Raw genomic sequence first — 23,180 nt, forward strand, 5'->3', positions numbered from 1 at the left:
TTATAGTAGCGGAGTAAGAGTAGCATTTCTTCTTCACAAATCTAATCTAGTAAAAGTAAAAAAAAAAAAGAAAAAAGTATGGTATGGTAGAAGTTCATTTTTCTCAAAAAGTTACTCAAGTAAATGTAATGGAGTAAATGTAACTCATTACTACCCAACCTCTGTCTACTAGTAATAAACTAATTGGTACGAGGGTTCATGTTGGCCAGAAGAAGAACTATTTTTTTCATCTCATTGGCTGTCATTTTAGTGCTGCATCGGTGCCGATACATTAGTATTGGCGTGACACTATTTCTTACTTGGTGTTTTTCTTTGTCAGTGAGGCAATATTTCAAAGCTAATTAAGTCTTCTTTGTTTCGACGAGACGGAAGATCGCAGTCACACAATAGGCCCAGATGAAGTTATTGTGACGTCTTTCATTGAGAAGCGCTCCATCATCGTGATGAATAAGGGATCCTTTTGTCAGTCGTGCTTTAGTGGAGCAGGTATTCCGCCATGTTTGTTTGTCCTTCTTTGAATGATAAATGCTGTCAGCTTCGGAGGCCAGCTTGTCTAAATATACTGTATGTCACAATAAGCGCAACGCTATATGTCACACTGCCTATTTATCAACGTAAGCACATGCCACTACTGATGAACTCTTAAAACACGATGCAGCTGATGATGTCGTTTCAATATAAAATGACAGTTATTACATTGTGTACTGTCTATCTTGTCCATAGCCTGTTTCAATTGCTCTCCTGCTGCAGTTATTAATCAGTCAAGATTTTGATTTATCATGTGTTTATGTTGCATTTAACATGAGTCTACAATGAGGTCAAATGACACATTATAATGCCACTACAAATGCTTGCCCCCATCTGTTGATTTTAAAAAATATATGTCTTCTGAAGACAGTACACAAGAAAGCCTGCAAACAGTTTGCTGTAGACATGTCAACAAAGCACATGGATTACTGGAACCATGTCCTATGGTCTGATGAGACAGGCGGGCTTTCTTGTGTACCGTCTTCAGAAGAGGCTTCCTCCTGGGGTGACAGCCATGCACACCAATTTGATGTAGAGTGCGACGTACGGTCAGAGCACTAACAGGCTGACCCCCCCACCTATGCAATCTCTGCAGCAATGCTGACAGCACTCCTGTAATGAGTCACTTGACATTTTGGAGGAAAAATGACAAGCAGTACTCAATTTGGTCATTTCGGGATGTACGTTTCTTCAAAGGGGTGTACTCACTTTTGTTGCCAGGGGTTTAGATATTAACTCATTTGCTCCCAAAAACGTACAAATACGTTCTATTTTTAATTGTTTCAGTGTCCCAAAGACGTATTTATACGTCTTTTACGTTTTTTTGTTTGTTTGTTTTTATTCTTCCAAAAAGACATCTCTGGGTCGTGATTCAATTTAGCTCCAAAGCACAAAGCTGAAAATCCATTTTTAAGCAATAAGAGTGGCCACTGGAGGGCAGTAGCGCATCTGGTAAGACCCGCAACCCGATTCAACGGCAACAAACGGTCAAGCCGCACGGCGGAAGACGACCGAATGGTGCCAGGCGCTGGACGACCGAGCAGAACGACAGGGACCACTAGTGCAGCGGACGATGCCTTTTGAGTCCGTGCTGCTCGCGAGCAGAGCCCGCAGAGACTCACAAAAATACATCTTAATGAGACAGACGGCAATGAGGGAAAAGTTTAACCAGCTCTTTCAGTTAGTTTTGTGTAAATAAATTGTTACTTTGCTATCAAAAGCTCTATTTCTCTTGTTGTTTATGTTGTTTTGTAAAAGGAAAACATTATTCAGATGTTTGGGATGTAACTAAAGCAAAAAATAGCTGTGTATAAGTCAAAGTTATGTTTGAAATGTATGCTTTCACAAAAAGCTCAATTTCTCCGTTTTATCATCAGAAATTGGAAAATTGCTCAAACTAAGCTATTTTTTTAATGCTGATTTCTAAAGAATGGAAAAAGGTGAGAACACTTTTTTTTCCTTTTTTTTTTTTTGCTGAAGGACGAGAGTCTAATCTTTCTTTTGGTGGGTTCCATGTTTATATAGCAATAGAACAGAATTTTCTGTTGGCCTTGCAAAATCAGTCAAAATCCAGTAAAACGGCCAGGTAGCGAAGGGCCTTGCTCCGGTAAAAATGGCTGGGAGTGAATGAGTTAATGGCTGTGTTTTGAGTTAATTTGAGGGGAAAATAAATTAACCATATTATATAAGCTTCACATGGACTACTTTTCATTGTGTCAAAGTGTCATTTTGTCAGTGTTGTCCCATGAAAAGGCACTTTAAGGGATATTTTTGTGCCTCACAGGACATTGAAAGTTCCTTTTCTGGCATTAAAAGACATCAAAATATTTCAATTGATGAAATTGGCATTGACTGATCATGTTTTACTGCTATTGAAGGCAATAGATGTCCATTCCATTTTGAGTGGAAGAGCTGGTTGCAATCATTCGATCCCGGTCAAATTGTATTGGACGTCTATTGCCGTCAGTGGCAGCCAAAGCGTTAATACTCCAAAACAAAAAAATAAATGAATATGTACTAAAAAGACGATTTCTTTTACCATATTCCGATCCTCTGAAAATGATGTGATCGGGCCCAATTTCTGATCTCGTGATCAGATGGGGGACGTCCCTAACGTTGAGTGATTATCCTCTCAATCCCCGGTATACAGCTTTCAAGTTTTATAAATGTCAGAGAGTTTTCTTACTGTTGATTCTGCAGCCGGCTTTAACAGCGTCCCGCGAGACTTTAGTCAATGCATCGGCTTGCGGCAAGAAAATAGAATCAATAGAGGCAGGTCCAATAGAAATCAGTAATGTTTCAAACATGAGAACGGTACGAAATCTGGATTTAATGGCACCTCCGCACGGACCCGAGGCCATTGTGTTTTGAAATACTCTGGAAAGAACAATTAGGTATTTAAAAGCTGCTTTCGCAATGAACACCTTCCTTACCTGTTTCCCATGACAGACTTTTCAATATGCCTTCATGCTTTTTAATGGCAGACTCAGGGGATTAGCAAAAGGCTTTGTATTGTCAGCACGATGTATCTCTTTTGAATTTCCCTAAACGGGCATGCCTGTGAGTCAAGTTACAGCAAGTGCCATCTGGTGATGATCATGAGATGAGCAGTGTTTGGGAAAAACAAGGCCATAACGTGTATATATGGTACAGAATCGGACTTTTTTCCTTTGGAATTGACCGTGTTGTCCAATGAATTTAAGGACAGCAGCCATTGGGCTAAGCTGCCTACATATTATGTATTATTCAAGGCCCCGTATCCCCAAGTTCTCGAGGCGTTGTTTCCGGGCACAAACAAAAGCCTTTGATATAAGAACAGCATTCTGGAACATTTAACTATGTTACTAGAAAGTTGATGAATTTATTCGATTTTCCACTGGAATGGTGTCAATGTTAACTCATTGGCTACCATTGACGACGCAAGACATGAACGAATATTCAGTCCCGGTCATAATGAATTGGATGTCTATTGTTGTCAATGGTGTTCATTTTAGGGTCATTTCCTGATCTAGATTGTCCATGGCGGTGCAAAAAAATCAACTATTTAGTTTCCCATTTGGAAGTAATCCCCAGATTAAGAACGCTAGCGATGTAACCCAAATTTCCGCGCAAGTCAGAATTAACCCTTTAAGTACCCCTAATTACCCCTGTAAATCTAAAAATAACTATCCAAAAACATGAATTATTGTAATGTCCTCGCCAAGAAGCTGGAGCTAAATCCTAGCTAGACAGCGAACTGAACTGTCATCTTTCCTCACTCACTCACTCACTCTGCTCTATGACTTCTTCATGGGAGCAAATGGCTTTTCCTCATGTGCGCACGTGTGCTCTTCTTCGTATGCACAAATACGTTCTTCCACATGCGCTCTGACTCACGTGTGGAGGTACTACCTTTTCTATGCTTCCTGCGCCAAAATAAACACATGCACGACGAAAAAAAAAAAGAACATTAAATACACATTTTGCCAAAGGGCGGAACAATCATATTAATAACTGGGTATGTTGTCCCAGCCCTCAGCACCATAGGGGCCTCTTAATTTATTTTACTTTACATTCACATATTTTTTTAGGGCTGTCAAACGATTAAAATTTTTAATCGAGTTAATTACAGCTTAAAAATTAATTAATCGTAATTAATCGCAATTCAAACCATCTATAAAATATGCCAATTTTTCTGTAAATTATTGTTGGAATGGAAAGATAGGTCACAAGATGGATATATACATTCAACATACGCTACATACTATAAGTACTGTATTTGTTTATTATAACAATAAATCAACAAGATGGCATTAACATTATTAACATTCTGTTAAAGCGATCCATGGATAGAAAGACTTGTAGCTCTGTTAGTACAAGTTATAGAAATTTTATATTAAAACCCCTCTTAATGTTTTCGTTGTAATAAAATTTGTTAAATTTTCAATCAAAAAATAAACTAGTAGCCTGCCATTGTTGATGGGTGCTTAAGCCCATAAAATCAGTCGCACCGAAGCGCCAGCAGAGGGCGACAAAACTCCCCAAAACACAAGTAACAAGTAACATTGCACTGTGCTGTCATTTTAATCTGAGTGGGGCATGTGCGTTAATTGCGTCAAATATTTTAACGTGATTAACTAAAAAAAAATTTGATTACCGCGCGTTAATGCAATAATTTTGACAGCCCTAATTTTTTTATTTAAATCATTGTCTGATTAAATATTATTTTCTACTCAATATATACTTAAAAACGATATTAAGATATTAAATGTTTCAAATATATAATTTTTCCTTTTTTTTGCACAACCCCACCCCCCTCTGTCTTAGCAGAGAATGGTTTGACCCCACTCTGGCGCACTCAAGGCTACACTACGTACGTGCCTTAAAGCGAGAAATTAAAATCTGTAATAGTTATAAACTTTAAACATGGGGAATCGTCATAAATCGGGTGTGCAAAAAAGAAAAGAAAAAAAAGAAAAGGAGAGGAAGATCATAGAGGTGAACGACAAAAAAATGAAGTTTTTAAAAGGGGGACAAGAAGCCAGAGAATTAGGCTGTGGACGGTGATGTCGGTAAGTGAACAACAGCCGCTAACACTGAACGTTTAGATTTGCGATTACCGTGACCAAACCCCGATTCGAGTCTGTCACCGGCTGCTTGTAGCCTATTGAGCTGCGGTATGACAAGACATGCTGCTCGTGTTGAGAAGGTGGTGGGAGATCAGGGATATATGTTAGTCTGCGGGGAGCAGGTGCGCGAGGCCGAACATACTCTGGTCCGGCGGCTGGATTTATCTTACAACCCACTGTGTATTATAGCAAACGTTAATACGAATCCATCACCGAAACAGCACAAACGAGCAGCAGCTACGCATTCTCTTGTCTTTGGCAGTGACTGTAGCTGGAGGAGAGCGAGCCTTCGGTAAAAGGAAAATAATAAAAAACTACCTACGCTCCACCATATCACAGGGCAGGCTTAACAACCTAGCCATGCTCTCCATTAAGCGTGAGCTTGCTCGAAAACTGGATTTCACTCATGTTTATTTATTTACTTTTCAGGCGTGGAGAGGCAAAAATCCAAACGTACAGCATTCATTTGTGTTGACATTCAATTAAACCCGAAAAGAAAAAGGGCTGACGGGAGAAACCGAAGCTCATTAGATCCCGTCCCCACTATACAATAGAACGCAAATTATCGAATAACAATTTTGACATTTCAAATTGTGTGATGATTACAAGTTTTTAAAATTTTGGTTATAATGACTTTGCTGTCAAAAAGGCACATCACTGTACATGGGCTTCATAGCCCCAGGGATATGGAGGGGGCAGGCACAGGATGTTTAGTTATACTGTTTTGTTGCTTAGCAGGTAGGCATAGCACTCTCAGTTGTATTGTATTGTAGCCTACATGGGACAATAGATGTTTTTTTTTTTTTTATTATTATTTATAGTGTGTCACATCACATTACGGTCTGTTAAATTTAACTGTCCATCTCAAATTAAATCATTTGAAAATTTACACCGTCATTGCTTTCAAAGCGTTAAAAGTACTGCAGATGTTGTCGTGACAAGCTAGTGGCAAGGGTGGGGCGACTTTAATGGTCTCTTGTCCCCGGGCCCCTGGAAGTCTGTTGACAGCCCTGACTGTTTATGCGGCTAAAGAAAGAAACAAAAAAACGACAAGACAAAATGGCCGGCTCTGGCGCTGTAAAGCCGAAATCACGTAAGTTGTGTACGTCGTAACCCGGGGACTACCTGTAGCTTGTTTTTCTCTTGTTAAATATCATAGATTGATTTCCTGACCCATGTATCGATAATTATCGCCATATTATCATTATCGTGAGCCTCGTATCGCAAATCAACAGCTTCCCACGCCTAGCTAGCACCAAAACTGATTCTATCCAGTTTTTGGTCTCTGACTTTCAAACTGATTTTTTTCTTCTGTTACACATTAGTTTTCATGCACTTTGCCGTCCTTACCATTTTCACATATACTTTTCTGTAATTTTGTCAACATTAGCTTGTCATAGTTTACCGATTTTCACATATTTGAGCACTTTGGCAGCAGCGCAATACTGCATCACACTATTGTTGGTATACTGTATCTATAGTCAATGAAAATTCAGGCACCGAGGGGTTGATCTTCAAATTTTCTGAGCACATTCATACAGCGCAAACATGACGCATGCATCAAAATGATCACAGTCCAAAATCTCCGATGAACATTAGACTTCTAATGGCCACATTGTAACATCTATTATATCTTTATGGCAGGAAATCAGTTTCCCAGCCATTAGGCACGCATGGCATAGTCTTTTCAGTCCTCCAAAACATGCTTGTGCTGCAGAGGGGAGATATGGGCCAAAAGGATAAGGACCACTACGGCAACAGACAGAAAGATGCAACACTTCTCGTGTACCTAACAGATAAACAAACAGCGGGCCAAATAAGAAGCACTTGACTCCCGCCTCTCGCAGACTCACACATAACCTGCTTACCATTTGAGTGTGACTAAAGACGCTTATGCTGAGAGCCACAGAGACGCAGAAGCGACCACACGTACTCCTCAGCGCGAGAATGTGCACTGCGCACCATGAGACTTGATGTGAATGATTTGGACTCGCTTTAGAAGGGGGGGAAAAATATGAAAAATGGTCAACAAGCTGTTTACTCTCAGTGTTGCCTTCAATACAAGCAGCAGATTAGGACAACTCTGCAAAAGCTCTTCCAAGGCACTATTCACAAAGGTTTTCATCATCTTTTTTGGTCAACATGGTGAAAATATCCAGCTACAATTTTTTTTCCCGACACATCAAACAGCAGGGTTTCAATTAGTGTCGTATCGGCGCTAACATGACGCCACCGCAACGTGCTAATGCCGCCCAATATGTACTTTTGGAGATCTGTTTTCCATTCGCTGGCCGCCCGTTTGCTGCCAGTCCTCCCGCCTTAAATGGATTGGACGTCTCGAGCTGACAATGACACTTAATGAGTTAGGCTAGGACGGATAATTTTTCTCCAGGGTATTTTGCCGACTATTTTTATACCTGTCCACACTTAGTTTTAAGCTCCATTTAACGCCTCCCACTTCTACAAGGTACGCCTGCATTTGCGCAAACTACGCATGCGTAGAAAGGAGCAGCCTCATATGTTATATCATCTCCCGCGCGGTTTGCTTCTGAACCAAAATCCCATTACTCGCCGGCTGCAAATTTCGAAATTACTACACCTTCTCTAATAGGGGGCCCCAACCGCCGGGCCGCAGACCAGTACCGGTCCGTGGCGTATTTGCTACCGGGCCGCACAGAAAAAAATAATTTATTAACGACTGCATTCTGCATTCTGGCCAAATTAACTTTTGGCGTTACAATATAACGGCACTACTAACGGCGTTATTTTTTTTCAGTAATGAGTAACCTAATTCATTACTTTTCTCATCTTGGCAACGCCGTTACCGTAACTGAGGCGGGAAAGGCGTGCGTTACTATGCGTTACTAAGTTGGTTGAATAAAAAAAGTCAGAGAGACGGACTCACAGAGACGAGAGAGCAGAGCAGGAGTGGGGAAGACGCCGTTGCAAACGCGATGCTAGGTGGCTCCAATAATACCTGACTGTAACCATAGCCTACAAACTAAGCCCACATGATACGGTAGATATCACATATTATAGAACTAGATGCAAATCCAGACACGACTGCATTGGCAACATGTTTTAAGGACTACATGCGTTAGTAAACAGCCACCATCTTAAAGCAGTAGACCTTTCAGGAAAGCTCTGATGTGGAGATCCTTCCTAGCGAACCTAAGTAATTTTTGTTTTGTTTTTTTTGTTATCTAAAATGCTTCTAAATTGGCAAAATCTTGACTTAAATCTATCTTTAAATGATGAAACAGCTTTAAAATTTACACATGTTGAAAGTAGACAGAAGGGAACTAATGCAATAAGGGGAGCAATTTTAACAACTTTAACGGTTGATTCACAACTTTAAATGACTTCCACACGTAGCAAAGGTTACTATCTAGTTATCGCAATACCCTTGTGTCTAGTTAAGTGGAGGGTAAAGAATTGGGCTAGGGCCAATTGTCCCCAAAACCCTTTAAACTTCACATTGTGTGACCTGTTTTGTTTTGTTTTTAGATAAAAAAAAAAAAACAAAAAAAAAACATGAAACTAGTTACTTTGCCAAGTAACTAATTACTCTTACATTCAGGTAACTGAGTTACTAACGCAATTACTTTTTGGGAGAAGTCATTTGTAACTGTAATTCATTTTTTAAAGTAAAATTAACAAAACTGCCCCTAACACACCGACATCCCTGTCTACTCTCCAGTGACGTGCGGTCAGGGGAGGCAGTCATCATGACAAAAAAATAATTATAGCATCAAATTTATATTAATATTTGTCCATTGCTCTTAATGTATGACTCATTTCAAACATTTTTTTATAGTCAAAATCGCTGAATTTGCCCATTTCCTGTTCAAATAACGAAATGAAACGAGAGGTGCGGCAGCAACTAGTAAAGCCTCACCTCTGATTGCGCAATCCATAACAAACTGGGTTGATACATGGAATTGGAGCATGCTGGTTGCCGTACATCTGCATGTCGCCATTATAATGTTTCCAGATACGTTTATTTGACCTGACTTTCCACAGTCTGGCTAATGTCTTTAACCCTTAAAGTTTAATGTTTGTTAGCGACGTATTTAGTTTTGCTGATGGGAAATAAAACCGCAGTGAAAAGGCACAGGTTGCGGCAGATAGTACACTGCCGCACAGAAAGGGGGCGAACGTGAGCCAACAGGTAATGGCACCAGGCGAATCAAGTGCACTGCGGCGAGCCGTTTTGTATTGTTTACTACGTCGACATCGGACTCCCAAAATGGAAGAGGATTATATATCCAAACTTTAAAAATTCTCAAAACTGGACTTTCAGTCAAAAGTGGACCTGCTTAACAGAGGAAGACCAACGCCGGAGCTAAAAGGTTTGCTTCAAACTACGGGACAGTCTAAGATAACTCGCTCTTTTCAAACGGAGTGGTACACCCGAAAAGACTGGCTGTGTGGCTGTCCTTCGAAAAACTGCCTTTACTGCTTCCCATGCCTTTTGTTCTCAACTTGTGCCAATGTCTGGACTAACACGGGATATTGTGACATGAAAAATTTACCACGAAGTCTCAGCAAACATGAGAGATCGTACACTCACATTCAAAGCCAGACTGCTTTAAAATTTTTTGGAAGCTCAAGGATCGATTTGGCTTTGAACGAACAGCGGCGGCTCAACGTTAGCACCCACAATGCTAGGGTAAAGGAGAACCGCGAGATTTTGAAAGACCTCATTAATGCAACCTGCTTCTTAGCTAAGCAGGAGTTAGCATTTCGTGGTAACGATGAGAGGGCAAGCTCTACTAATCGTGGCAATTATGTCGAACTTTTATACCTTTTGCTGAGAAAGATGAGAGGTTAGCTAGACATTTGGACACATCCACTGTGTTTTCTGGCTTGTCAAATAGAATACAGAACGATCTAATTGAAGCAATCGGTGATGTGATACAGTCGGAATAGGACCGATTCAGGACAACTTTCCTCCCTGGCGATCATCTCCATTGAGGCGGAGAGACTTTTAAAACTAAAGGAAAATAAGGAGGACTTTTACAACAAAGTAACTGAGGTTTTTGTGGCGAAGGGCAGGCGCATGGACTTCATCTACAAATAAAGGTAAGACCACAGTTTTCATTTTAATCTTAATATTTTAAAACTAAATTTTGGCCTTAAATAAAATATACTTTTTCTTTTCATGCTTTTTGTTGAGCAATCTGTATTAAATTGATTTAAGTATCAGATTCAAGTTTTAAAAACAACTGAATATTTCACAAAAGGTCAAAATTGAAATCTGTGGTTTTGTACACCACTCTGTACTCATTTATGTTGTATGAACTAAAGACTTGCGATGGAAATTCCAACACATGGAGAGTGTAGCGCAAATGCACGTTATTTTCTACCTTTACGTATCTGTAATATGTACCGTGTGTGTGTGTTTTGTGAAGAATGCTGATGAGATATGAAATAACCAGTAGTTAATTGAATAAGCTATCCTTTTTGGTTATATATTTGTAAATCTGACACTTAAGGAGTCAGTGCCTCACCAACCACGAACCTCACCGCACGTCACTGCTACTCTCGATATAATACTACTAAGGGTGTAATTGTACATGTATTTGTATTGAACCGGTTCTGTACAGGGTGCTTGGTTCGGAACGGAGGCGTACCAAACGAGTTTCTGACGTAATGTAACCCTTACTTTTCGAGGCTGTGAGTCGATCGGGTTACAGTTTCTTTGCGTAGATTATATTTACTCCGTCTTCTCTACTATAATGAGGACCAACACGGGAGGACAGTATATAACCCAGAAATGTCAACAGCGTGACAATGTGGCCGCCGCGAGAACGCAGTGAAATGCGGGCGTTAAAGTCAATCAGCCAATGCACACCAGTCGCAGTGCGGCCGCATGTTAGACGCGTCCCAGAAGCGGCTCAACTCGACGCACACAAAAAGAACGGCAGAGTTTATTATTTGACAGCAGTCCATATTAAGAGGCGGGTAATATTACCCTCCTTGCCTATCCATCTAACAACTAATCCGGATAATTGGCATACTAGTGTAGCCAACATGCCGTATAGTCCAACTAATTACGCGTTTAAGGCCATTAACCGTTCTAATGTAGATGCAGCCTTAGAAAATAAAAATGGCCAAGATGCATCCTCCCACCAATTAACCTATTATCACTAGTAGGACATCTAGCGCCAGCAATGGCAGCCAGTGAGGTAAAAAAATATCAAAATTGTTCTCTGGCCAAGATGCACCCTAGGTCCCTCTGTCCCTCTCTCCCACCAATGAGTTTATCACTAGTAGACATCCAAATGGATTGTACATCTCGCATAGTCAAGGGAAGATGAGTCAAGCAATGTCTGAACAAACCATGATAGCAAGTACTACTTTACAATCAAGTAAGTATGCAGTGATTTAGTATTAAAACAACAAATAAGATATAAATTGATGGAATCACGTCAGCCGAATCGCCGGACCCGCGCTGGTGCAGATCCAACGAACCGGGCCGGCGAGACGGCCAAAAGGCCAAACTCCGCTCGTTCACCTTAGTCTGACTGACTCCATTTTGAAATGTTTAAAGAAGGCTCACCGAGAACAAGTTGACAATTTATTTGGGTCGACAGCGATCAAACAGAAAGGCGAAACAGACACAGACTCAGGCGAGGAGGCAAACTCGTTCTAAGATCACTATATCAGAAATCAACAAAAGGTTCCCGAGAAAAAATGACAATGATTAAACATTTAGTCTTTTGAAGGCTCTCGCGGGGCGGGCCGTGGGCAGGAAGAAGGGTGCGTTTAGGATTATTGTCTGTTTGTGGATTGGACAGGAGGATTACAGGTTACTGTTGTCCAAGCAACAAGGGCTGTGGATTTTGCATTCTCGGCGTCAAAGGGGCTCTTGGAGTCTTGTCAGTCATGCTATTAGTTGGATATCAGGCGTTCTCCTGTGTTCCTTGTTATGGGACACGGCATCCTGCCATTTGTTCTGGACTGTCCAGGAGAACTGCGAAGAATTGCGAGACTTGGTGGTGCAGACGTGGTCTTGTTAGAATCAATCTTGCTCAGTTAGTTGCATGACGAACATGTTGGGCTTCCGTGATAAGAATCTTATTACCTATATTCTGCTTGTTTTCCTTAAACTATGGTATAAGTGCTATTTCTTTTATATTGGGTGCGTTAGAGTAATGCAAACCGTCAGACGGTGCCTACGAGAAAAGGTACTATCGCCTTCAAAATTCAAATCCGAATTGTCCGTAGGTGTGCGTGTGTGCGTAAACCTTTCTTTGTCTCTATGTGCTCTACCACTGGCTGGAAACCAGTTCAGGGTGTACTCTACCTCCTGGGACAGGCTCCAGCAGCCCCCGACCCTCGTGAGGATGAGCGGGTCAGAAGACGAATGAATCATTTTTAAAAATTCTTTGAAAAATATGATATCCGCACAGTATCAGCACATACAAACATATGGCTGGGTAAGACCACATCTTGGGCATCCTGGATCAGCACCTGGAGACAGTTTTAAGAATTTTACTAAAAACCAAAAACGCTATTAATGCAACACTAGCTTCAGAATAACTTTTTTAGTAATAATGCCTGAAAATTGTCCAAACTTGACCTAGTAGTTCAGTGGTAAAATGCAGAAATTTAAAATACAACTGGATGGGAGCTAAACGGACAAACTCAGAAGCAAACAAACATAGGTTGCATAACAATGACTTTCTCAGCAAAGTACAGGCGAGCCTGCCCGCCTGCCTGCCTGCCTGCCTGCCTGCCTGCCTGTTGATATGTGGGTGTGGGTGACTGCACGACAATGCTAACTACTACACGAGGAAAAAAATATTGTTGCCATGACAAAAGAGAGGAGCCCAGAGATGAAGAGGCTCGAGTAATGACAGAGAAGCACTTTTGCAGATGTAGAAAAGAGGGTATGATGCATTTGCAGGGAGCAGAAAAAGAGGGAATAATAGATGAGTCAGCTGCTTGCAGTTTTTCAGGGTAGAGTTTAAAAAAAAAAAAAAAATGTAAATAATTAAATTACAAAAAAATACACTGCATCGCCAGTAGCAAGGGAGCCAGGCCAAGTATGATAGGAGCCCTCCCACATATACTGTACTGCATATGTGCTTTCTCTTCATGCTTCTGCACCGATGTTCCTGCCGTCTCCATTATTTGCATTGTCCAGACGTAACAAATTTTGACCCAAGTCTATTTTTTTTCTTTCACAAGAATATCGTAAAACACTTACCCAGGGTCAAAAACAATCTGTTCCAAAAAAACAAATCTGCTACGATTCGGGACGGGAATAAGCCAGTTTCAGGGGCCCAACGGCAAACACTGCTATAGTCAGTATTTGAGTACCAACCAGTGTGCAGATTTTTGCATCACGAACACATCGCTCAACACCAGCTTAATGACATTGCCAACTACAGAAAGCAATCAACTAAATGTTAGTGCTAATCAGGGTTGTTTTTGGCAGCCGTTTTAATTTTCGTTTTAGTTTTCGTCTTTTGGACGATAATATTTTTGTCTTAGTCATATTTTAGTCATTTCAAAATGTGTTTGTGTCAAGTTCAAATATGAATCTGTTGGTAGATATTTATAATATTACCCAAAATAAGGAGAAAAGGCACTCAATTTAGTTGAAAAGCTTACAAGGAGAAGGAGGAAAGCTAATCAGCTTCTGCAATAGTTCTTAAAAAAAAAAAAAAAAAAACTCCTTCAACTCTCTTTTTATTTGGGATGGCCCTAGCAACAAGAGAGGTGCCAACCTTAAACGGATGGGGAGCAAAGCGGGCGACACCTCTATGAGTTTGGTTGGCTATGTGTATGCATGTAGGTGAGATTAATACATGTGTGTCAGCACATTCCAGCATAGCAAAAACTGTCCTTGTTGTTGCCTCTTGCCCCTGGGAAGGCAACAGTTTTCAAGGCTTCCTCAAGAAGAACATTCCTTCTTTGTGATCACAATGAGCGAGAGCATTTCTTCATTGCGAGCAGCTATTGATTAGAGCAATTATATAATAAACATCTCAATGACTATCACATCGAATACAGTTTATGAAGCAATAGCATTTGGCAAGTAATTAAATGCAACAATATGATTTCTTGAATGTCTTAGACAGTTTAGATCTCAATGTCTGTGGCTTGTCCCTTGAAGTTGACCTGTTGAACCTGGGCAGGTTTAGACTGGTCAGAATGACAAAGCAGTTTTATCAAGAACTAAACATGTCTATAGTTATCAATCACTAAAATGTCTCTTTACTGCAATCAATACTTTATTGCGAGCCTTCATTGGTAAAAGCAAATATTTAATAACCATTTAATAATTATCAATGAACATTGACTGACGAACAAATATTGTAGCATCTACAAATTATCACATGGTAATACACACTCAGCAGGAAAACAGTAGGCTACATTATTTTCCATTAGTTATACCCGGCTGGACGCCACGAACTATACTGGACTGTCTCAGGAAATTAGAATACACAATATTCTAATTTTCTGAGACAGTCCTGTATATTGTTCTATGTAAAGGACGTCAGCCAAGGTCGGCCCCCCACATTTTTACCACGCCAAATCTGGTCCCCTTTGCAAAAAGTTTGGACACCCCTGCTTTAAATGGTGGATTAATGTACAGGACTGTCTCAGAAAATTAGAATATTGTGTATTCTAATTTTCTGAGACAGTCCAGTATGTAAAAAAAAAAAAGTTGTCTGAGAGTTTAGGAGGACACTCACCGTTAGCAATAGCCTAATGCTAACGGGAATGCTATGCTAACGCTACGAGTTACATTTAGCACTCAGCACAGACCTTTAAAGGCTAAAACAACATTGCATATTCTCTCTTGCCGAGATAAGCAGACAAATATTACCGTGTGTGTGTCAAAACAAGCAGTGGGAAGACTGGAGAGGACACTAGTCTAGTGGGTGAGTTGGGGGGGGGGGGGGGGTCACATCACATCACATGAGTGACACAACCAGGCAGCCCAACAACACATAAAATGTCACAGAATGTTAACATGCAACGAAAACTATTGCGCATTTTCGTCTCGTTCTCGTCTTATCAGACGAAAACTGGCATTCGTGTTGTTAAGTTTTAGTCTCCCAAGATACGTTTTTAGCCCGTTATGATCTCATCATCGTCATGAAAAAATTGTTCGTCGACGAAATATTGTCGTTATATTCATCGTTGACGAAAACAACACTGGTGCTAATGCTAATAAAATTGAATGCACCTCTTACTACTGTTTGCCTTTGACATTGTCTGATAAAGTGTACAGTAATTCCCTTCCTTGCCTGGCCAAGCTTACTAGTCATGGTTGTGGAGAAATGCTGTGGGGGCAGACGGTATAAAATTAGCTCACTTCAACTAAGATCCGGTGTACATTTCTCTCATTCGTCTCTTTTTCCAATACAATCGGCAAAGATGACTGAGGTGTGGACAAGGAATGTCACTCGGGGGTGATATTGGAATTGGTTTCCATAAAATGCTTTAATATACTGTAGCTTTGCGTTGTAAGAACACGATCAGTTGACTTCATACAGCTCACTGAAATAAAAGCTTGTACCGTATTGGCTTGAATATAAGACGGCCCTGACTATAAGACGACCCCCTTTTTTAAGACTGAAGTTTGAAAAAAGACTCTTTGAACACCAAATTAATTTTTATACAGAAAATAATTACAGTACATCTGAAACAAATGATTAAAACAATATATTTGACAGAAAAAGCATGTCATTTCGCCTCATTCAAATCTTAACATTTCAACATTTAAATATGTAAACTGAAGTGCAATCACATTTGTAAATTAATGGCATCTGGTTTTTGAAATGTAAATAAACCAATCTATTGTGATACAACAACAAAATTGCAATAACTGCACTATCAAAGTGAAGTCTAACTGTAACTGTAGTCTTGAAACAAATCTGAATAAGGAAAAACATTGCAATAAAATAATGCAAACTGGTTCAACTTGAGAGTAGCTGAGATCTGTCATGACAGAACATCGCTTCAATGATATCTGGTGCCATCTAGCGTCGTGAATGGGTATAACGTCTAGACCAAGAATATAAGACGACCCCCACTTTTTCAGTCTTATTTCAATGCAAAAAACACCGTCTTATATTCGGGCCAATACGGTAGTTCAAACTGCCTTTGCACAAGCTGTCAAAACATAGCAGTAGACTTGCGACTTCTGTCTTTAGCTTTTTGCGACAGTTTTTAGAGAAGAACAGACATTTGCAAATTGTGAGTACAGCTTTTAACGCTTTTACCATGATTGTTCGTAGGTTTGGACTTGGGATCAAAATATTCTGAATTGACTTCTTTAGCTAACAGGGACAACGCGGTCAAACACGTATTTAAAAATTGCATTATATAAGATCCAGTATGAAATGAACAAGGATTAAAAGCAGCAGCAGGTGATTCAATTAGCTATATTGCATAACTTTCCCTCAGGATTTCAAAGAAATGTTATGTTTGGGGTTAAAAAAAGAAGAAGATTGACTACCATTTAAATATTTATTTTGTTTTTTTCCCAGGAAAGTAAGTAATCAATCATTTCAGAGTCACTCAAATGCTGCCAAATTCACCGACACAAGTGTTTTTACAGCTGGGCCAAGAACTAGAAGTGGTATTTGCCATGTGGCAACATGAATTTTGCCATGTGGCATTTTTTTTGCCATGCTGGGTTTTTTGCCATGTGGCAACATTGATTATGCCATGTGACATTTTTATGCCATGTAGCATTTTTTTGCCATGTGGTAACATGGATTTTGCCATGTGACAACCTAAATTTTGCCATGTGGCAACATGGATTTTGCCTCGTGGCTTTTTTTTTTTTGCCATGTGGCAAAACGTATTTTGACCTGTGGCATTTTTTTTTTGCCATGTGCCATTTTCTTTTTTAGCATGTGGTCACATGGATTTTGCCATGTGGCATTTTTATGCCATGTGGCAAAACGTATTTTGCCATGTGGCATTTTTATGCCATGTGGCATTTTTTGTTTGCCATGTGACAACATGGATTTTGCTATATGACAACATGGATTTTGCTATGTGACAACATGGATTTTGCCATGTGGCATTTTTTTTTTTTGCCATGTGGCGACATGGATTTTGCCATGTGGCAAAACGTACTTTGACATGTGGCTTTTTTTTTTTTTGCCATGTGGCAAATTTTATTTTAGTTTGTTTTTCTGACATTTAATATGAATGGAAAATTTGGACGTGCATTGCCGTCCATGGCATAGCCTGACTTGGGTGCCAGTTGAATGTCAGTGCGCTGTAATGGTAAGTGGATGATTAAAAATCACAGCCACACATGTTTTTCTGCCATTTGAAATAGAAAATTTGGACGTGGGTGGCCGTCAATGGCATGGACGTTCATGGCCTGCAAAAATGCCATATACCCCAAGAAAATGCCACATACCAAAAAAATGCCACATGACATATTCAATTTTGCCACATGGCAAATAGCACTTTTGGTTCTTGCCGTCTCTCCATTTTTAATAGATTCTCCCTTAGCCCACTCGCCAGTCGTTTGCAATCTTCTGCGGAAATAAATTGTGACGGCAACCTCTGTGTTTGACTTCATAACTCTTTCCTCTTACGATCCCTCAAGCGACACTTTTACAAAGCAAGGGAAGCCTCTATATTTTCCGAGAACTGTACAATTTTACCCTCTCCAACTTTTCTCGATCCAAGTTTTGAGCGATACGAAATAGAATGAGATTTTATTGACATGCTTAGCTATTAACCATGGAGTAAATTGCCATCAGTGTGTGACAAATTGCCTGGTCGGGTCCTGTTTTCGGTTTACTGCCCTGGTTCGCCTCCTTTTTTCACAGCTATAAGAGTAGACAGCGCTCACACAACATTCAAGTCCAAATGAGCTGCTGTAAAACAATGAACAAAGCTAATTAACCATTTACTTTATTTCATGCGCCGTTGGAGGCTGACTTCTTTACGTTTTTGTTAAATATACTTGGGGTATCTTATCGGCTACTGCGTAACTCTAAAGTGCCCGGTGAGCCGGGACATCTTTCATTTGTACTGCTTTGTAATTCAAATTTGCCTGGAACAAATTAAAGACAAAAGGTCATAGAATAAAAAATAGGCAGTATGTGGAAATATGGTTCCAACTAAAATATTAGAGGAGTAGGATTCTTTTTGTGACATGTTGATTATTCATAGTGGGCTATCCAGACTACTACCAACTCCGTGACCTGCTTAACGTGTGGCTTTATTTCTCTGGATCTTATGCAAATGAGTCCACTGCCACCAGGCACACACACTAACATTTGGGTTCAAAGCAAGTTTGCGTTACAAGAACAAGAGATGGGGATATGTACTCTTGAATTCTGGGTGTTGTTCAAATCAAAAGACTGAAGGGAATAGTATCTTGTCTCGTATTTACCGATCGACTGTTTGTATTACTCTAACACACTTAATAAAATCAATTAGGGAAGAGTGTCTTTTCTCGTATTTACTGTTTGACTGGTTATATTACTCTGAGTCTCTGACACACCCAAAATAAAATAAATAACACTTATACCATAGTTTAAGGAAAACAAGCAGAATATACAGTATTTGCCATAGGGCATAAGAGATACATGACACCTTCTTATCACGGAAGCCCAACATGTGTGTCATGCAACTGACTGAGCAAGATTGACACTGACAAGCCCACGTCTGCACCACCAACTCCCGCAATCATTTCTCCCGGACAGTCAGAACAAATGATTGGACGTCTTGTCCCAACACAAGGAACACCGGCGAATGCCCGAAATCCAACTGATAACACGACTGATAAGACTCCATGAGCCCCTTTGAAGCTGAGTTGGCAAAATCCACAACCCTAGTTGCCCGGACAACAGTAACTCCCAAATCCTCCTGTCCAATCCACAAACAGACAATAATCCTAAACAATGCCCAAGCACACCCTTCTTTCAACACAGAGCCCGCCCCGCGAGAACCTTCAAAAAGACTGAATGTTTAACTAATCGTTGTCATTTTTCATGGGAGCCTTTTGTTGACTTGTAATATGGTGACCTTGGAACGAGTCTGCCTCCTCGCCTGAGTGTTTCTGTTTCGCTTTGCAGTTTGATCGCTGTCGACCTGAATAAATTGTCAACTTGTGCTTCAAAGCCAAGGGTCAGGGCTACGGTGAACGGGCCGAGTTTGGCCTTTTAGCCGGGTTGTCGGGACTCGCCGGCCCGGGTTGTTGGATCTGCGCCAGCACGGGTCCGGCGTTCGGCTGGCGTGATTCCGGCAATCTGGCTAAAAGGTCAGATTCCTTCAAGACTTACTTCTGCTTGTTTTGAAATGAACAAAAGTTAGATATTGTTCAGTCAAGTAGTTCTTTGAAAGGAAACAACAACAAATAGATTTTAACAGATAGTTTGTGTATATTCTGGACTTTTGACGTTTACTCAGTTATGCTATTACAGCCCTCATATGGGGAAAGTTATACAAACAAAGTTAGCTCCTAGCATAGTCATGAAAGCCAAACTAATCCCTACTTTATTATAAGTGGTATATAAAAAATAATAATAATAATCATAGAAAAATAAAGAAAAAACTACACCATTGAATATGTTGCACCAGTACCATTTTTTGGGGGGCTCAATTCCGATACACGGAATTTGCCGATTCTGTAGACTACCGAGATCTTTTCATTAAACTATGGTGTAAGTGCTATTTATTTTATATTAGGTGTGTTAGAGTAATACAAACAGTCCTACAGTAAATATGAGAAATGATACTATCCCCTGATTATATTACGTGTGTTAGAGTAATGCAAACAATTAGACAGTGCCTACGAGAAACGGTACCATCTCCTTCGTCCTGACCCCCCGGAGAACTGATGACGTTTTTTCTTCGCTTATCAGGCGAGGGCTGATAAGCCGGTCAACTTTACTGTGTCAAATGGCATGTAGTAACATCTCCCTAACTGCTTTACTATAAGGAATGTGTTAGACTAATGTAGAGTTATATGGTGTCTGTGAGAAAGCTACCTATTCCCTTCATTCTTCTTTTGATGGCTTGGCTGAAACAAAAGTGGTTGCGCGACGTCTGTACACAGGGGTAAAACGGGCAAATTAAAAATAGTTTGGGGGCTTAACGTGCCATGAATTTGCTATGGCAGCATATAGACATATTCTATCAAACACAACAGTTGTTTTGGCTTAAAATACAGCAGTTTTTTTTTTCAAAGACGGGTGCAAGAGCTTAAACTGCTTTTTCAGCCTTGTCTGTTTTCTGCCAGATACATAAATTTTTTTTTTTTTTTTTTTAATTAGGCTTGGGGAAGCAAAATGAAAAAACAGGTCTTATATGTATCTTCTTCCAATGCTAAATCTGAAAAAAAAAAAAACATTGAACACAAACTACTGCAGTTTTTCACTTATTGCGGGGAGTTCTGGTCCCCATTAACCGTGAAAAACTAGGGATCACTGTATACATTTGTTCTTTGAATATTACATTTTTGCATTCTCACTTGCAAAGTAATTTTATCATAGCTTGGTCAGACAGTGCTTAAACTGAGACGTCCAAGCCTAACCATTATGCCAACAAATGTTCATTCGCTGCCGCCCTTCAGGTTCGAAAGGATTGGACGTCTACTAGCAACAAACTCATTTAGTACATAGTTGGCGGCCTTTTTCAGGAGGGCGACCGGTCGGTTACATGCCAACAGTAGTAGTAGAATCCCAACCGAACATTTATTGATGGTGCTCAAAAGCGGAACATCTAAATCCAAACTCTGAAAGCTCTCATCCCCCTCCAAAACTTCCAAAAACGATTCCTTTCTGCCAAAATAAAATGTTGTAACTGGATGCTAATAGGACACGCGGTAATTTCATTTCCCAGTTGTCGCATGTACCTTGCCAATTTAGCTTTAAAAGGAAAAAAATAAATAAAATCAGCACAATTCATTAGTCTGCGACTATTCAAACTTAATCACACCACATTTCCATATTCATGGCCGATTTAGTATGTCCTATTTCTTTATAATTGAGTTTTGAAAGGCTTTGTAATTCTTTGCCGCCATTCCGCTTTATGTTCGCGGATTTAAATCACTTGATGGTGGTGAGCCTAAAAATAAGACCGAGCAAGAAGGTGTACTTGTGCTATGACAAAATATGGGATTTTACAAACGGGCGCTTTAACTGAATACAATTCTTTAGGTATTAATCAAATGGAGAAGCCACTTCTCTTCATGTTGGCCTCATACAGTATGGAAGGTATATGAGTTGGTTGCTTGACAACATCAGGGTAGGTTGCACCAAGGGCTGTCAACAGATTTGCAGCGGCCCGGGGACAAGAGACTATTATAGGGCCCCCCACCACGCCCCTGCCACCGGCTTGTCACGACAATATACACAGTACTTAAAAATTTTGAGATGGACAGTTAAATTTAACATGTGATGTGACATAATATAAATAAACAATTACCCTATATTGACCCGTGTAGGCTACAATACAATACAACTGAGAGTGCTATTCCTGCTGCTAAGCAACAAAACAGTATAACTAAACATCCTGTGCCTGCCCCCTCCACATCCCTGGGGTTATCAAGCCCTGAAACAGTTATGCGCCCAGATTTTTTGTCAAGTCATTTATAACCAGTGTTGGGCACGTTACTTTAAAAAAGTAATTAGATACATTACTCACTACTTCTTCCAAAAAGTAACTGAGTTAGTAACTGAATTACTCAATAGTAAAAGTAACTAGTTACCAGGGAAAGTAACTATTTCCGTTACTTTAAAAAGAACTTGTTGCATGTCAAAGAATTTGAAATGTTCTGAGCAGTATTCGAGTCAGTGGAATTGAGAAGAACAGACAGGTAGTTAACTTGTTAGGTGCTTCAGCAGATTTGAATTGCTTACCACAGATGTCGACAAAAGCTTTGCCCCGGGACATAAATTACACATTACACGCAGGTTCTTTCCTTTAATTTCGACAAACTTGAAATAGTGTCTATATCTCCACCTCTTAAAGGACAATTTTTCTTCTGAATGCGCTGCCATCCCGACCCTGTGCATCTGTTTTGCGCGTGTGTGTTTGCCGCACGCGCTGTTCCGGTTTGCTTGTAAAATCACCGGCTCTTATTGGCTTACCACGACACATGACTAACCCTCAGCCAATCACAATCACTTCCAGCGCATCTCTCGAGGGGCTGCATTTAGGTAGGCTGGTTTCCCGACAATTCACGTCACCTTCAAAGCGTCTGCCGTCCTCAAGATGGAAGCAGCATTATTGCTAGCTGACAGTGGGAGATGGGAACGAGGCTAGCATCAGGTGTAGCAAACACAGAAACGTTACCAAACTTTGGAAAGCATTGTCTAATTGAATGAGCAGGGACAAACAGCTTGGAGTCAGAAGTACGTGCGCTATTCTCGAACCTGAACGCACCCAAGTCTTGGATGACAAATCAACAGAGCAGAGAGTCGACTCGACACGGCTGGTAGTTTCTTCAATTTATCCAGAGTAAGTAACGCACCACTTTTGACCGTCAGTAACGGTAACGGCGTTGTAACGGCGGAACAAGTAATTAGTTAGATTACCCCGTTACTGAAAAAATAACGCCGTTAGGTAATGGTGTTATTTATAACGGCGTTACTCCTAACACTGTTTATAACATCAGTGAAATACAGTTTTTGAGGAAGCTCAAGCCTCATGCTCAATGGAGAGCATGGTGTTACTGGCATCCCTAAGGGGCCGCTGTCCCCCACAATATGACAGGCTTTACCCATTTGAATCAGATGAAGAGGTGGGCGAGCGTAAGGGGGTGAGATAGGAGTTGTTGCAGCTGAAGGAATTCGGTCCCCCGCCAAGCCGGGGAAACAGCGACAGCCGAACAAAACGGGTGTTCCGCTGGCACCGCTCCCGCAAGTCGGCCGGAATGCCGGAAATTCCGCGCGTTGACTCCCGTGTTAACCCTTTGTACTGACTCCATGTTCCAAAAGTAGGTTGACAATTTATTCGTTGACAGTTTGTCAAAAAACAAGGCAAAACAGACGACGGAGGGACAATTCTGGATCCAGGGTCGGCAAAACAACAGCTACA

General features: G+C 40.5%; 1 protein-coding gene across 1 annotated transcript in view; it reads left to right on the top strand.

The window, feature by feature from the left end:
- The window catches only part of shisa9a (shisa family member 9a), a 92,876-nt gene that overhangs the window by 47,688 nt on the left and 22,008 nt on the right, over positions 1–23,180 (top strand). The gene's annotated exons all lie outside the window — the stretch shown is intronic.

This window comes from Corythoichthys intestinalis, chromosome 21, assembly GCF_030265065.1.
Source record: "Corythoichthys intestinalis isolate RoL2023-P3 chromosome 21, ASM3026506v1, whole genome shotgun sequence".
Classification (NCBI taxonomy): domain Eukaryota; kingdom Metazoa; phylum Chordata; class Actinopteri; order Syngnathiformes; family Syngnathidae; genus Corythoichthys; species Corythoichthys intestinalis.